The 16,704-nt window shown below is 38.1% G+C and overlaps 1 pseudogene; it reads right to left on the reverse strand.

The window, feature by feature from the left end:
* The window catches only part of LOC127697734 (contactin-associated protein like 5-1-like), a 508,343-nt pseudogene that overhangs the window by 45,252 nt on the left and 446,387 nt on the right, over positions 1 to 16,704 (reverse strand).

The following is a 16,704-nucleotide window of genomic DNA, read 5'->3' on the forward strand; positions in this document are numbered from 1 at the left end:
GTTGTTTGTACATTTTCATGACTAATAGAGTGAAAACAGAAAATCGTTCCAGGAGGTTGGAGATATATAGACCTAATAGACATAGAAATTAGACATCACCTCACAGAACTGAGATGATTTAGGAGAGTTCGAGAGAAGGTGTCCATAAACTTAAGTTTGAGTTTGGGTCTTCCAATTTAACATATGTATATAATATTGAAAACATTCATTTAACTTTCTGTAATTGGTACTTTTAAACCTCCAAACATGTGTTTTCATAGAAGATCAAGATTGTGAGAGTTATATGATCTGTAACTGAAAATCAGTAGGTAGAATAGAAAAATTAATTTGGTGTTAGAGTGACTAAATTGTGATTAAAGGAACTAAACACCAGTGAGTGAACAAGAAGGAAACTATTAACATAATTACACTCCCATCTTTCCTGTCTCTTCCACAGCAAGTGTGTTTCGAAACCTAACTCTGAATCTAGAGCGAGGGCTTGTTAGAATAGTACTTGCCTTAAACAGGCAGGACCTGACCTCATCCTCAGAACCCACAATAAATGGCTAGATGCAATTATAAAGGCTTAAAATACCAGCACTTGGGAGGCAAAGACAGGCAAACCAACCATGCCTACTTCTTCTGGGCCACAGAGAGATCATGTCTCAAATAAATCAAGGCAGGTAAAACCTGTTGAGTGACAAGGAAAGTTGTCTTCTGGCTTCCACAGACATGCACAAACACATCATGGACACTAACAAACACAAGAGCATCTACACACACACACACACACACACACACACACACACACACACACACACACATACACACACATGAGGGATGTGGACAGAATAAAAAAAACTGACTAAATGGTAAATGCATATTACATTACATTTTTTTGCTTAGAACAGAAATTTCAGAATATAAGGAAGTTATGGTACTAACTTCAGTATTACTCCTCAACACAGAACAGCAGAGTTTTCACATTTTTGAATTTTGTATTATATGAGTGTTTTTCTCTTATGTAAATGAACCATATACACACAGAGTCTATTAGAGGGCATTAGATCTATTGTACTTAAGGAAGATTTTAGCCAATATATAGGGGCTGAGTAGCAAATCTAGGTCCTATAAAAAAGCATCCATTGCTAAGTGCTGAACCATCTCTCAGACACCCAGGCCTTTTAAAATTTTTTAGATTTTTTAATTTTTTCTTTCTTTTTACTATGTACTCCTAATTCCCTTTGAATTTAGTATCTGCATGCTTCTCTTTTAGTAGCTATTCTGCATATCAGCTAACATTTCATACCAATATAGAAAACTGAAGTTCTTCTTATCATTCATCTGTGTCACCATCACAGTTACAAAAATGTTGATTGTCTAGGCAGATATCCTCTAGGCCACATCCACATTCCTGGACTCTAAGAACAGAACCTCCCCAGTAAGGGTGCCTTTCATCAGACCTCCCAATCCACCAGGTGAATGGGGCCCCATCTGAAAGACAAGATGTTTCATGAATAAGGAGTACAAGGTGAAAAGCTATTGAGATGCTCACAGTGGTTGTGGTGGTGGTGGTGGTGGTGTGTGTGTGTGTGTAGACATATAAAGGTTCTCCTCCCTACCCAACCAACCCCTGTTTTTTCCATACTTTATGGATTGCATTATCTCTTTCTCTGTTATGTTTTTCAAGTTTCTATATGTGTTAAATACATACTTACATACACATATGTGTGAGTACACCAAAAAATATTTTTATTAAAATAACATAGCTAAAAACCAATGAGTGAAACCATTGAGAATCAGGGATATAACTCAAACTGTTAGCAGATTAGACAATGTCACAGCTGATTTATTTGGATCAGGTTTAAAATATTAAAAGCCATACTTTATTTTTATGTACAGCATTCCAAAATTTATAGCTTAAGAATAGCATTAGTAATAATGCATTTGATTAATAAAATTAATAATTTAAATTAAGTAGAGTAAGATAAAAACTTGAGTTTATAAAATCCATTCCTTAAAAAAGTTTTTAAAAAGTAACTTTAAGTTGGTCAGTGCCACGTTGCGTTTTTAGTGACTAGTCATTTTTGCATGCTCTTGTACTAACGATTGGTGGAATTTAAAATAAACCTGAAATTGCAGAATCACTACCTCAGAGGGATAACAAAATTTAGATACTATTTGAATGTCAAGATGGTGTACTTACATACAAAAACATGAATTCACCTATCCTTTATAAAACAGAAAAAGATTACAGTGAAATCAAAACTGGAAACAAAGCTTCATATTCTCTTTCGTGATCTGTGTGTCTTTTCTTCTGGGTCTCTTCCTGTTCACCTAACATTAATCTCTTTTTTTTTTAATTAAATCAGTTTTTAAACAGCAATAGCAGCAACACACATACACACACTACACACTAAACACACACACACACACACACACACACACACACACCACACATCACAGACCTCCATATATATGTTGATTGAATGGTAATCCTTGGGAATTATTCCAACAAATTAACACAGTAAGTGTCAAAATTAGCCAAACCTGTGTTCCTTTTGATAGATATTAAAGAATGTGTAAAATAACGTGAAATAGAATATAAGCATATATAAAAGTGATCCTGACCTTGTCCCTATTAATTTTTTCCTCAGAACAAAATGAACTCATGTTCTAAGAGAAGTCATGAACTTTCAAGTTCATAAACTTAAGGGGAAATAAGACTGTGAAGACCATAACCCAGTGATTCAGGTAAAGCATTCTGAAATTATGATTTACTGAGATATAGGGGAGGGGGAAGAATAATTAGCTTTGAGTCCTGACTTTATTAACTTTCTGTGGTCTTTAATGATTGTGAATAGTACAGTAGCTTATAGTTACTAATTATAAAATGATAGTAGACCCCAAACAAGAACCAACACAGATATGAAGGCCCTGGATAGAATCTTGCTGAAGGTAATCATAGCTTCCTGTGGCAATTGATAACTCTTCTTGGCTTGAAATATGGTAGATACCTAAAATAAAAATATTATTGATTTAAGATTCTACTGTTAAGGCTGGGCATATAGTACAATTGGCACTGAGTGCTTTTCTAGCATGGAAGAAGCTCTGAATTGGATTCCCAGAACCATATACACAAACTAGGTAGACTGCTAAAGACTTGCAATCCCAGCATTAGGGGTATGAAGACAAGAGGATTTGAAGTTTAACATTGTACTTGGTTACATAACATTTCAGAGGACAGCCTAGGCCACAAGAGGGAATGCCTCAAACCAAAGCAAGCAACTATTCTAAAGCCATTGCAAATTTCTGCTTATGCTTGCTAGTATGTGGGACTTTTACACAGGAAAGATTTTGTTGTACAGGGACATCCTTAATTTTCTTAAAGATTCTACCTACATATACATATCCTCTGAATTGTCCACACAGCTAAATCTCTGAAATTTTGTGGCAAACATACATAGAGGATACATTTAGAAGTTCAATGACCATGAGGAAAATGGGGGGAGGGTTTTTTTTAAAAAAAAAACAATTATTTGGGTATCCTAATTCTTAAGAAGCCCTGGAAAACTCCACCTTCAACCCCCAGCCACATCTGCCCTAAATTTCACACATACTTTAGTACTATCTTCCTTCTTAGAGTTCCCCATGTATGTCTGCTAACTATTACTTCTTTTAAGACCATTCCTTAATGACCCAAACATCTCCTTCATCTCAAGCACCTCAGTCTCCTTCAAAGGCTTCAGATGATTTTGGGGTCAACAATGAAGACTTAGAGAATAGACTGAAAGAAAAGAATGGGTTTGCAACCTCATAGAAAGAGCAACAATATCAACCAAGCATAGTCCCCAGAGCTTCCAGGGACTAAGCCATCAACCAAGAAATACACGTGCTTCTAGCTGCATCAGTAGCAGAGGATTGCCTTGTTAGACATCAATGGGAATAGAGGTCCTTTGTCCTATGAAGCCTTGGTAGATGTCCCAGATTAGGGGAATTGAGGGTAGAGAGGTGGGAGAGGGGTGGCTGGAGAAACACCCTCATAGAAGGGAAAGGGAAGATGGGATAAGAGATTTCCAGGAAGGGGGCACCTGGGAAAGGGGATAGCATTTGCAATGTAAATAAAGAGAATATCCACTAAGAAATCATAAAAAATACAAATGTAAATTACAGGCATGAGTAGCTACAACAAAACAAAAACAAAAACAAACAAACAAAAACATCAGATGAATTGCCTTCTTCCTAAACCCTTGGCTAGATAAGTCATACTCAAGGCTTGACAGCTGACTGATCACTTGATTTTAACTGTATACAAAGAAAGAAAAAGGAAGAAAACAAAACAAAAATATCTACATATATTCCTATTTAAATATGTTGAAAAGTTGAGGACTTAGATTTATTTTTTCCTTCCAGATAAGCCACTTTTATTTCTACATCATTATAAAGTAGTGGAGATATCAGAAAATGTGGAAACTGAGAACCACAAACAATATATTTTTCTGTTAAATCACAAACCAATTGCATATCCAATGAAAGGATCTACACTTGAGCTGTAAATTTTGGACTTAGGAGACTAATTTTGCTTTCTCTTGTTATAAAACTGTTCCAACAAAGAAGGAATGAAATATTATTACTTAATTATAACTAAAATATTGAGTAATTTGACAAACATTTACTAAGGTTTTCTTTTTTTTATTGATATATTTTTTATTTACATTTCAAATGATTTGCCCTTTTCTGGGTCCCCACTCCCTGCAAGTCCCATTAGCCCTCTTCCATACCCCTGTTCTTCCATCCACCCCTTCCCTGTTCTGGAATTCCCCTATACTCTTGCACTGAGTCTTTCCAGAAGCAGGGGCCACTCCTCCATTCTTTTTGGACATCCTTTAATTAGTGGATTATGTCCTGGGTATTCAAAGTTTCTAGGCTAATATCCACTTATCAGTGAGTGCATACCATGATTGATCTTTTGAGACTGGGTTACCTCACTTGGTTTTCTTTTTCTAAGATCTATTTTAATAGTATGTAATTATTACATCATCAGGGAGAAATAACAAAATACAACAAAGCAAAAACAACAAAGAAAGCATGCCTCTGAGTTTACCTTGCTAAAAGGAAAAATATATAAAAATGCAAATTACAGGGACATTATTCAGTTAAGCACTGGATTCTCAAGCTGAAGACATTAACTTTACATCTAGAAATCTACATGGTGGATCCTGGGCAGATGGCATACAGACCCTAAGAGAACTACACTGAATAGTCAGCCCAGACTACTATACCCAGCAAAACTTTCAATTATCATAGAAGGAGAAAACAAAGTCATTTCATGACAAAAGCAAATTCACACAATATCTTTCAACAAATCCAGCTCTACAAAAGACAATGGATGGAAAATACCAACACAAGGCAGGTAAACACACCCGTAGAAAAAGCAATAAAGTAATTTTTCAACAAACCCAATAGAAAATAGCTACACAAACTGAATTTCACCTTTAACAAAAAAGATAACAGTAAGCAACAATCAATTTTCCTTAGTATCGCTTAACATCAATGGTCTCAATTTTCCAAGAAAAAGACACACTAACAGACTGGATATGTAAACAGGACCCAATGTTTTGCTGCATACAAGAAATCCAAATAAGTGACAAAGGCAGTCACTATTTCAGAGTCAAAGGTTTTAAAACAATTTTCCAAGTAAGTGCTCGCAAGAAACAAGCTGGAGTGGCCATTCGTCTATTGGATACAATTGACTTTCATCCAAAAGTTGTCAAAAAAGATAAGGAGGGACACTTCATATGGGTAGAAGGAAAAATCTACCAGGATGAAATATCAATTGTGAATATTTATGTTCCCAATGCAAGGGCACCCACATTAATAAAATAAACTTTACTAAAGCTCAAAGCACACATTACACTCCATACAATAATAGGGAGAGATGCCAACACCTCATTTGCCCCAATGGACAAATTATGGAAATATAAACTAAAGACAGACACAGGGAAACTAACTGAAGTTATGGAGCAAGTGGATCTAACAAATATTTATAGAATATTCCATCCTAAAGCAAAAAATTATACCTTCTTCTCGTCACCTCATGGTACCTTCTCCAAAACTGACCATATAATTGGTCACAAAGGAGGCCTCAATAGATAAAGAAATATTGAAATTACTCCAAGCACCTTACTAGATCACCACAGCCTAAGACTAGTCTTAAGCTCAAACAAAAAAAACTATGGAAAATACACATACACATGAACTTTTTTATTTTTTGGCAGGGAAACATATTTTATTATTAGACAAGAATAGTTGTATGGAGTCCATTGACCTTAGATGAATTAATGTCAACTCTCTGAAGTTTTAGTTAATTTTTTTTTAATTTTCTATATTCTTTGTTTCCATTCCAAATGATTTTCCCTTTCCTGGTTTCCCCAGCCCCATAAGTCCCATAAGCCCACTTCCCTCCATCTCTTCTCCAATCAACCCCCTTCTACTTCCCTGTCATGGTATTCCCCTACAATGCTGGATCAAGTTTTTTCAGGACCAGGGACCTCTCCTTCCTTCTTCTTCGGCATTATTTGATATGTGAATTGTGTCTTGGGTATTCAGAGCTTCTGGGGTAAAACTGACTATCAGTGACTGCATTCCATGTGTCTTCTTTTCTGATTGGGTTACCTCACTAAGGATGATATTTTCCAGTTCCAATCATTTGCCTAAGAATTTCATGAATTAATTGTTTTTAATTGCTAAGTCATATTCCACTGTGCAAATATACCATATTTTCTGTATCCATTCCTCCACTGAAGGGCATCTGGGTTCTTTCAAGCTTCTGGCTATTATAAATAAGGCTGCTATGAACATAGTGGAGCATGTGTCCTTATTGCATACCAGGGAATCCTCTGGGTATACGATCAGGAGTTGTATAGCAGGTTCTTGGTATGACTCTTTAGTATCTTGGTGTGACTCTAAACAAAAAAAGATCTGCATGGAAAGTGAAGAAGGAAATAGAAGAAGACCTCAGAAAATGGAAAAATCGTCTTTGCTTCTGGATTGAAAGGATTAATATAGTTAAAATGGCCACTTTGCCAAAAGCAATATACAGATTCAACACAATCCCCATCAAAATCCTAACTCAGTTCATAGAGTTAAAAAGAAAAATTCTCAAATTCATCTGGAATAACAAAAAAACACACAATAGCTAAAAGTATTCTCAACAGTAGAAGAATTTCTTGGGGAATCAGTAATCGGGACCTCAAGCAGTACTACAGTGCAATAGTATTAAAAAACTGCATGGTATTAGTTCAGTGACAGGCAGGTGGATCAATGCAATAGGATTGAAGTTCCAAAATGAACCCATACACCTACGGTCACTTGATCTTTGACAAAGTAGCTACAACAATCCAGTGGAAAAAAGATAGCCTTTTCGAGAAATGGTGCTGTTTCAATTGGAGGTCAGCATGCAGAAGAATACAAATTGATCCATTCTTATCTTCCTGTACCAAACTCAAGTCCAAGTAGATCAAGGACCTCCAGACATACTGAAACTAATAGAAAAGAAACTGGGGAAGAACCTTGAGGACATGGGCACAGGGGAAAAGTTCCTAAACAGAACACCAATAGCTTATGCTCTAAGATCAAGAATTGGCAAATGAGACCTCATAAAATTACAGTTTCTGTAAGGCAAAGGACACCATCAAAAGGATGAATTGGCAACCGACAAATTGGGAAAAGATCTTTACCAACCCTACATCTGACAGAGGGCTATTATCCAATATACACAAAGAACTCAAGAAGTTAGATCCCAGAAAACCTAATAACCCTATTAAGAATTGGGTTACATAGATAAACAAAGATTTTTCACCTGAAGAACTTCGAATGGCTGATAAGCACTTTAAGAAATGTTCAACATCATTAGTCATTAGGGAAATGCAAGTCAAAACAACACTGAGGTTTGACTTCACACCCTTCAGAATGGCTAAGATTAAAAACTCAGCAGATCTTGGTGAGAATGTGGAGAAAGAAGAATAATCCTCCACTGCTCGTGGGATTGCAGGCTGGTGCAAGCACTCTGGAAATCAGTCTGGGTTCCTCAGAAAACTTGGCAGGACACTTTTGGAGGGCACTGTTATACCACTCCTGGGTACATACCCAGAAGATTCCCCAGCATGCAATAAGGACACATGCTCCACTATGTTCATAGCAGCCCTATTTATAATAGTAAGAAACTGAAAAGAACCCAGATGAACCTCAATGGAGGAATGGATACAAAAATTGTGGTATATATACACAATGGAGTATTATTCAACCATTAGAAACAATGAATTTATGAAATTATTAAGCAAATGGATGGAGCTGGAGAATGTCGTCCTAAGTGAGGTAACCCATTCTCAAAAGAACACTCATGGTATGCACACACTGATAAGCAGATATTAGCTTAGAAGTTGGAATAACCTAGATACAATCCACATATCAAATGATGTCCAAGGAGACAGAAGGAGTGGCCCCTGGTTCTGGAAAGGCTCAGTGCAGCAATGTAGGGGAATACCAGAACAGGGAAGTGTGAAGAGGTGCATGGGAAACAGGGGGAGGGAAGAGGGCTAATGGGACTTGCAGGGAGGGGGATCAAGGAAAGGGGAAATTATTTGAAATGTAAATAAAGAATATAGCGAATAACAAAAGTGAATAGATACCAAAAGTAGAAGCCAATTCTGATTATTTATAGTGACATAACTATTAAGTGGAATTTATTGTTATATTATAAAATATTTAGGTTTAGGAGGACAGAAGGCTTTTCTGTTTGGTTATTTAAAAGTGTAGTTTTTCTTAAGGAATCTTAAAACTTAACTATGCTCCCTGATTTTCTCTGTTTGAAAGATGAGTTTTATATGGATTGATGAAGGATTAATAAGTATGTATTCAGGAAAATAAATCTCATTCCCCCAGGTATACATACACATAATTAAGACTGAATCTATAAGGAGCTATCAACATAGCTCAGCAGTTAAGAGCACTTGCTATTCTTCTAGAATACTTGGGACCTACATGGAGCTCACATTTCTGTAAATTGAATTTCAGGTGATTAAGTGTTCACTTATGGCATCCAGGCTTACTATCGGGGATGTAGTACACACATGTACATATAGTCAAAAATAATAAATGTAAAGAAAAATAAATAAATCTTCATAAAAATGTGATTAAAAAACACTTGAATGTTCTAGAACAAAAAGAAGCAAATACACCCAAGAGGACTAGACAGCGGAAAATAATCAAACTCAGGGCCAAAATCAACCAAATAGAAACAAAAAGTACTAGATAAAGAATCAACAAAACCAGGAGCTGGTTCTTTGAGAAAATCAATAAAATAGATCAACCCTTAGCCAGACTAACCATAGCGCACAGAGACACTATGCAAATTAATAAAATCAGAAATGAAAAGGGAGATTGAAACTGTGGAAATTCAAAAAACCTTTGAAAACCTGCATGAAATGGACAACTTTCTAGATACAAAGCAGGTGCAAATGTTAAAACAGGATCAGGTAAACCATCTAAATAATCCCATAAGTCCTGAGAAAATACAAGCAGTTGTTAATAGTCTCCCATCAAAAACAGCCCAGGATATGATGGGTTTACCAGGGATGATCATGATCTGATGATTATCAGATGATCAAAGAAGAGTTAATACAGGTAATCTTCAAAATATTACACGAAACAGAATTTCAGGGATCACAACCCCTCTCATTCTATGAAGCCACAATAATGCTTATACTTAATCCAAAGAAAAACCAAATAGAAAGCACTTCAGACAAATCTCCCTCATGATCATTGATGCAAAAATACTCAACAGAATTCTGGCCAACCGAATCCAAGAATACATCAAAAGTAGAATTCATCACAATCAGGAAGGCTTTATCCCAGTGATGCAGGGATGGTTTAATATAAGGAAATCCATCCATGTAATCTGCTACATAAACAAAATAAAGGAAAAAAAAACACATGGTCATTTCATTAGATGCTGAAAAGGCTTTTGTCAAAATTCAGCATCCCTTCATGATAAAAGTTTTAGAGAGATTGGGAATCTAAGGCCCATACATAAACATAGTAAAAGCAATATACTGCAAAACAATAGCCAACATCAAATTAAGCAGAGAGAAACTTGAAGCAATCCCACTAAGTGCTAAAACTGGGAAAGCAGACAAGGCTGCCCACTCTCTCCCTATCTATTCAATATAGTACTTGAAGTCCTAGACAGAGCAATCAGGCAAAAGGCAGTCAAAGATATGCAAAGTGGAAAGGAAGGAGTCAAATAATCACTATTTGCAGATGATATGATCATGTACTTAAGCAACCCCAAAACTTCCACCAGAGAACTCCTAAAGCTGAAAAACAACTTCAGCAAAGAGTCTGGATATAAAATTAACTCAAGTAAATCAGTAGCCTTCCTCTACTCAAAGGACAAACAAGCTGAGAAAGAAATTAAGGAAATGACACCATTCACAATATTCACAAATAATATTTCATACCTTGGTGTAACCCTAACGAAGCAAATGGAAGATCTGTATGATAAGAAGTTCAAGCCCCTGAAGAAAGAATCAAAGAAGATCTCAGAATATGGAAATATCTCCTATATTCATGGATGGGCAGGGTCAATATAGTAAAAACTACCATCTTGCCAAAAGCAATCTACAGATTCAATGCAATCCCCATCAAACTTCCAAATTAATTCTTCATATATCTAAAATCGTAGCTCTCAAATTCATCTGTAATAACAAAAAAAAAAAAAAAAAAAAAAAAAAAAACAGGATAGCAAAAACTATTCTCCACAACAAAAGATCTCCTGCAGGAATCACCATCCTGACCTCAAGCTCTACTACAGATCAATAGTGACAAAAACTCTTTTTTATTTGTATGGAGACAGGCAGGATTATCAATGGAATAGAATTGAAGACTCAGAAAAGAACCCACACAAGTACCTTCAGTTGATATTTGACAATGGAGCTAATAACATTCAGTGGGAAAAAGATAACCTTTTCAACAAATGGTGCTAGTTCAACTGTAGAAATTGTAGAAAATGTAAAAAAATGCAAATTTACCCATTCTTATCTATTTGTATAAAGCTCAAGTCCATGTGGATCAAGGACCTACACATAAAACCAGATACACTGAAGATTATAGAGGAGAAAGTGGGGACAAATCTTGAACACATGGGCACAGGGGAAAAGTTCCTGAATAGGACACCAATGGCTTATGCTCTAAGAACAACAATTGACAAATGGGACCTCATAAAACTGTAAAGCTTCTGTAAGGCAAAGGACAAGGTCAATAGGACAAAACAGCAACTAACAAATTGTGAAACTATCTTTATCAATCCTACATCTGATAGAGGGCTATTATCCAAGGTACTCAAAGAACTCAAGAAGTTAGTCTCTAGAGAGTCAAATAACCCTATTAAAAATGGGGTACAGATCTAAACAGGGAATTCTCAACTGAGGAAACTCGAATGGTTCTAAAGCACTTAAAGTGTTCAGCATCCTTAGTTATCAGGGAAATGCAAATCAAAACAACACTGAAATTCCACCCCATACTGATCTGAAATGCAAAGATGAAAAACTCATGGAACATCAGATGCTGGGGAGGATGTGGGGAAGGAGGAAGACTTCTCCGTTGTTGGTGGGATTACAAGCTGGTAAAAGCACATTGGAAGTCATTTTGGCAATTCCTCAGAAAATAAGACATAGAACTACCTGAGGACCCAGCTATACCATTCCTGGGAATATACTCAGAAGATGCTCCTACATGTAATATGGACATAAGCTCCACTATGTTCATGGCTGCCTTATTTATAGTAGTCAGAAGCTGGAAAGAACCCAGATGTCCTTCAGCAGAGGAATTGATACAGAAACTCTTATATATACATGCCAGGAGACATTCTCACAGAAAGCTCCAAACCCTCTCCTCTCAGCCATTTCTAGCTTGCTTTCTCTAGGCTGCTTTTAGAAGGAAATGTACTAGTTTAAAGATTAAACAAGTAAGCTAGATGGTCACTACGTACAGAGCTCACCCAAGTGGGCTCGAACAAATGAAGCTCACCTGTGGTTAAGTTACCATAGCAACTCCTTTCCACTTCACCTCCTCATGATCGAAATATGATGGCAAGTACCTACTGCACCTGCCAAATTTTCCCTGAGATTCTGAGAGACAATTCTGAGAAACTGTTCCTGAGAAATGATGCTAGCCCCCTAAGATTAGTCTCCAAATACAATGATGTTCCCCCTTCCCCCCTCCGCACACCTGTTTGCTTGCCTTTATAATGCCTAGTGTAACAATTAAAATTTGACAGCTTGATCAGAATCAGACTTGCTGTCCATCTCTCGGGTCTCTTGTCTCTTGCCTTTCCCTAGGTAGTTCTGGGGACCCTGTTGACTGTCCTGCAGGTTGGGACACTCTGGCACCTGACATTGTGGCCCCTGGGAAGCAATCAAGTGGAAGGATGTCATAGGAAAAAAAGAAGAAGGAAGGGCTCTTCTCGTACAGCTCCAGGAGCAGATTAGGTCATGGCACAGTTGACCTACAGGGGCTTGGCCAGGGGAAAATCTCCATGGCAATGACGTCTTGGAAGGTGAGACCCCATGAGACAAGCCTTTACTCAGAAATCCCTGTTCATTTCAGGGCTAAAGGAATCTCTCAAGACACGAGGGGCTAGGGTAAAGAAAAAAGATCTTAAGCACTTCTTAGACTTTGTTGGACAAATTTGTCCCTGCTTCCCAGGGGAAGGAACCATAGATAAGAAAACTTGGGCTAGAGTAGGTGATACTATGCAAGCTTTGGTCCAGAAAAAATTCAGGTCACTGCCTTTAACTACTGGTCTCTAATGACATTTTTCAGAACTCCTCCTGCTTCCAGGATCTAGTTTTTGAAGGAGAATGCACTCTGAGAAAGCGTTCATCTAGAGCACTGTCTCTGCACTCTCTTACCCCTCCTGCCTCTGTGGTGCTTGAAATGGAGGAGGGAAATTTAAAACGTCCATGTCTGTGTCTGCTCTTTCTTCTGATCTCCCAAAATAACTATGTGGCAAGATACATTACCCCCCTTTGCAAACTATAAATTCAGGTCATATTTCTGAAGGTGACCGTCTACGCCTGGAGGAGGAAGCCGACTTAGAGGAGGAGGCCAACTTAGAGGAGGAGGCCAACTTAGAGGAGGAAGTGGTGATATCTCATAACCCAAACCCACCTAAGGTTGCTGCTCCCACCACTACCATTGCCTTTGCTTCAGCACACCCGTGCTAGAATTGGTTCCACCTTTTGTCCTTCTGCCTTGTATGCCTTTTGATGATTTTTTTACTGCCCCCTCAGCTTCCGCTGCCCACAGGAGAGCCACTGAATAGATTTCTTCTCTCCACCAAATGGTAGAGAGCCACAAGGAGCAAGTAGCCCTCTTAAAGACACTATGAGACTTAGAACAACAAATGGTCACTTTAACTTCAGGATTTATTTCAAAGACAGAAACCCAGAAAAAGACAGAGCAAAAATCCTTGCAAAAAGGTTCAGACCTGGCATTTCCACTCTCTTTGCACAGTGGAGCCACTGTTCCTCATGTAGCTCCAGCTACTGATGAGGAGGAGAGTCCAGATGAATTAGAGGAGAGGAGGAGAGAGAAATAGGAGAACCCCCACATTCCCTGGATACTCGGACCCTGGATGAGGGCAGGGACGGCAATGTATCAAATTCAATTTATTCTTACAAGCCTCTTGACTTTAAAATTTTAGAAAAATTAAGGTCTGCAGTCACAGCCTATGGGTCAACATCTCCCTTCGCACTGGCTTTGTTAGAGTCTTCTACTGAGGGCTGACTTATAACCAAGGAATTTATCCAGCTTGCCAGAGCCGCATTCTCTGGGGGAGGATTTGTTCTTTAGAAGTCAGAGGCAGCTGAAGTGGCAAAAGAACTCAAAAGTAAAAACCACTCACAGGCAGAGTGTAAGTCCTGGACTGCTAAGAAACTTCTGGGTGATTCACCTTTTAATACATTAGAGGCCCAAATGATGTACCCCCATGACTCTTAGTCCAAGTTAGACAAAATTTTCTCATGGCATGGAGATGGTTACTTCCCAAGAAAGGGTCAACTGCCACTGTAACTAAAGTTCTTCAGGGTCCAGAGGAGCCCTATAGCTCATTCATCAGCCACCTTACTGAGACTATGGAGCATGTCTTTGGGCCCCAAGACCCTGAAAGTACATTCCTCAAACAGCTTGCCTTTGAGAATGCAAACCCATCCTTCCAGGATGTGCTTAAACTGCATTGTTCTAAATCCTTGTCAGAATATGTTCGCTTATGTGCAGGCGTGGGACCCAGTCATGCCATGGGGCTGGCAATAGGAGTTGCGCTTCAGAAAGCAGGCGTTCTGACGCAGTCAAAAACTTGCTTTAATTGCAAACAGCCCAGACACTTTCAATATAACTGTCCTCATTCCAGAGCTACCAGAAACTCTTTTTCCTAAACTTCAACTGCTCAATCCACAGGTCCACCCGCCCTAAGGCAAAGACCTCCAACTACCCTTTGTTCTTGCTGTTGCAAATGTCGCAAAGGTTAACATTGGGAATGGGACTGTCATTCCAAGATAGATAATCTTTGCCATCCTCTCTCTCCCCAGCCTTCAGGAAACACCCTGCAGGTGCAGCCACCAGTCTCCTACACAGAAACCAACCCCAGGATGATTGGGCTTGTCCCACAACAACAGTCCCTGCATCTAAAGATAAAACGCCCCAGGCACACTTGCCTCCACTCCTGTATGCACTATTCTTCAACTAACTCTTTTGCTATGGCTCTTTTGGGCAGCAAATTATTCAATAGCACCTCACTGCTCACTTACCTTTTAAAAGCAAGCAATCATTTGCAATGTGAAATACAGATGCCCGCCCCTCCCCCCCAACCCTTGGCCTCTAAGGATTATTAGATTTGTTTGTTTCCCCAGCCATATATTAACTCTTCAATCAAACTGGCCAATTCCTTTTCTTGACATTTGGAGGAATATATTTTGTTTTGCTTTGTTAGTCTCCCTGCCTATAAAATTCTCTCCTCTAGCTCTGGTTGACTGTTGAATATGTGCAAGTTCTAGTCTTTTCTTTTTGTAAATTCTTCTAAATATTTTCATTTCTAGGAACTCATCTTTGATATCATAAATTGAATGTATTTATTTTCACTGAAAAATATAGAAATTACTGATTTCATGCTATTTTATGTGCTTTATCACTATCACTATCTTCTTAATATTTAGGGGGGTCACGGTCAATTCTTTCCCTCACTTGTCAAAGCTCACCATCTTTTGATGGAATTATTTAGCCACTGGTTCTTTAAAAAATTATAAATAAGAGGGAATTTGTCCCTTCCCCGACTCTAGCCTTGAGCTGGGTTTTCTAGCCTCAGCTTGGATCATCAGTTATCATCCTGTGAAATTCCTGGCCTTTGCTCTTTAGAGAACAATCCAGCTGCTGCTCCCACCTAGAAGCCATGGGCAGCCTCACCTGAAAGCATTCTGGATCTGCTAGACTTGAATTGTTCTGATCTTAGCAGGTGACCTACTGAGATTGGAGACAGCAAGTTCTTGGACCTCTCCTTGAAGTCTGGGAGGAGGGCTTTCTTCCTAAGCTCTATATTGACTGATATTTATTACAGTTTTAGTCTTGATCAGCACAATGTTGACTTGAATCATTTCTCTTTTTACCATTTCTCCATCTATCCCTAAGTTTTTGTTCCAGGATCCAGCCCTCCAGTAACAGCAGAATACAACAACTATTTGTTGGGCAAAGGTATAGAGGCAGGTCTTCCAGGTCCACGGAGGAAGAGAAAGAAACAAGATTGAGAAAAGACTTTTCAAAGAGGTTGTGGAACAGAGGAGATGGACACCATGTAGACCTTGGGGTTATTAGATCTGGTGGTGGCTTCCACCACAGGATAAATTCTAATATAGAATGGCAGATGAGTTTCAGACAATAGATTATGAGCCCAGGGATTGTGTCATTTGGCTGATTTTTGAAAATTAATATTGTCTAGTCTTTTGCATTTGTGACAATACATGTGGGCAACAGAGAGGGTATAACTGAGAAGAGGTCATTATGAGGTGGCCATTTCTGCTACCAGGCAAGGAGGTAAAGGCTTCCTCTTGGGATTATAGTCAGCGGGTAGTCTCAGAGAATAGCAGGGATCTTGGGAAAATGTGAGCTAGCTGTGGGGACTAAGTAGATGTCAAGTGAGTGACTGCTAGTACCAGAGCCTAGCAAGGGATAACATGATTTTTAAATATTACATGCAATAATTACCATCTTGCAGGACTACATGAGGCACAAAATAAAAAATCCTTCTAATCCCAAATAGGAGTGCTCAAAAAGTTAGACAAAGTACAAATCTTCTCTCTCTGTATTTAAAACAACTCATAGTTATTATTACAGATATAGAAAACAAGGAAAAGCAATAGTAACCCTTTGATGGTAACTATTTGATGACCTGACCTTTCCTGAAAGAAACCTGAGGAAAAATATCTGTGTTGTGGGCAACACAAACATTCAGAGCACAGCATGAAGAGAACATTTAATGCCCTAATAGATTATTATAAAAGAATTTTAAACATGGCTAGAAAAGGATGAGAAGTAAGATTATAAATAGAGTACACCAATTTTAAATATGCATCTTTCTTATGCCTATGCAAAATTATCAGCATTTTACCTGATATT

The sequence above is a fragment of the Apodemus sylvaticus genome, chromosome 12 (assembly GCF_947179515.1).
Source record: "Apodemus sylvaticus chromosome 12, mApoSyl1.1, whole genome shotgun sequence".
NCBI lineage: Eukaryota > Metazoa > Chordata > Mammalia > Rodentia > Muridae > Apodemus > Apodemus sylvaticus.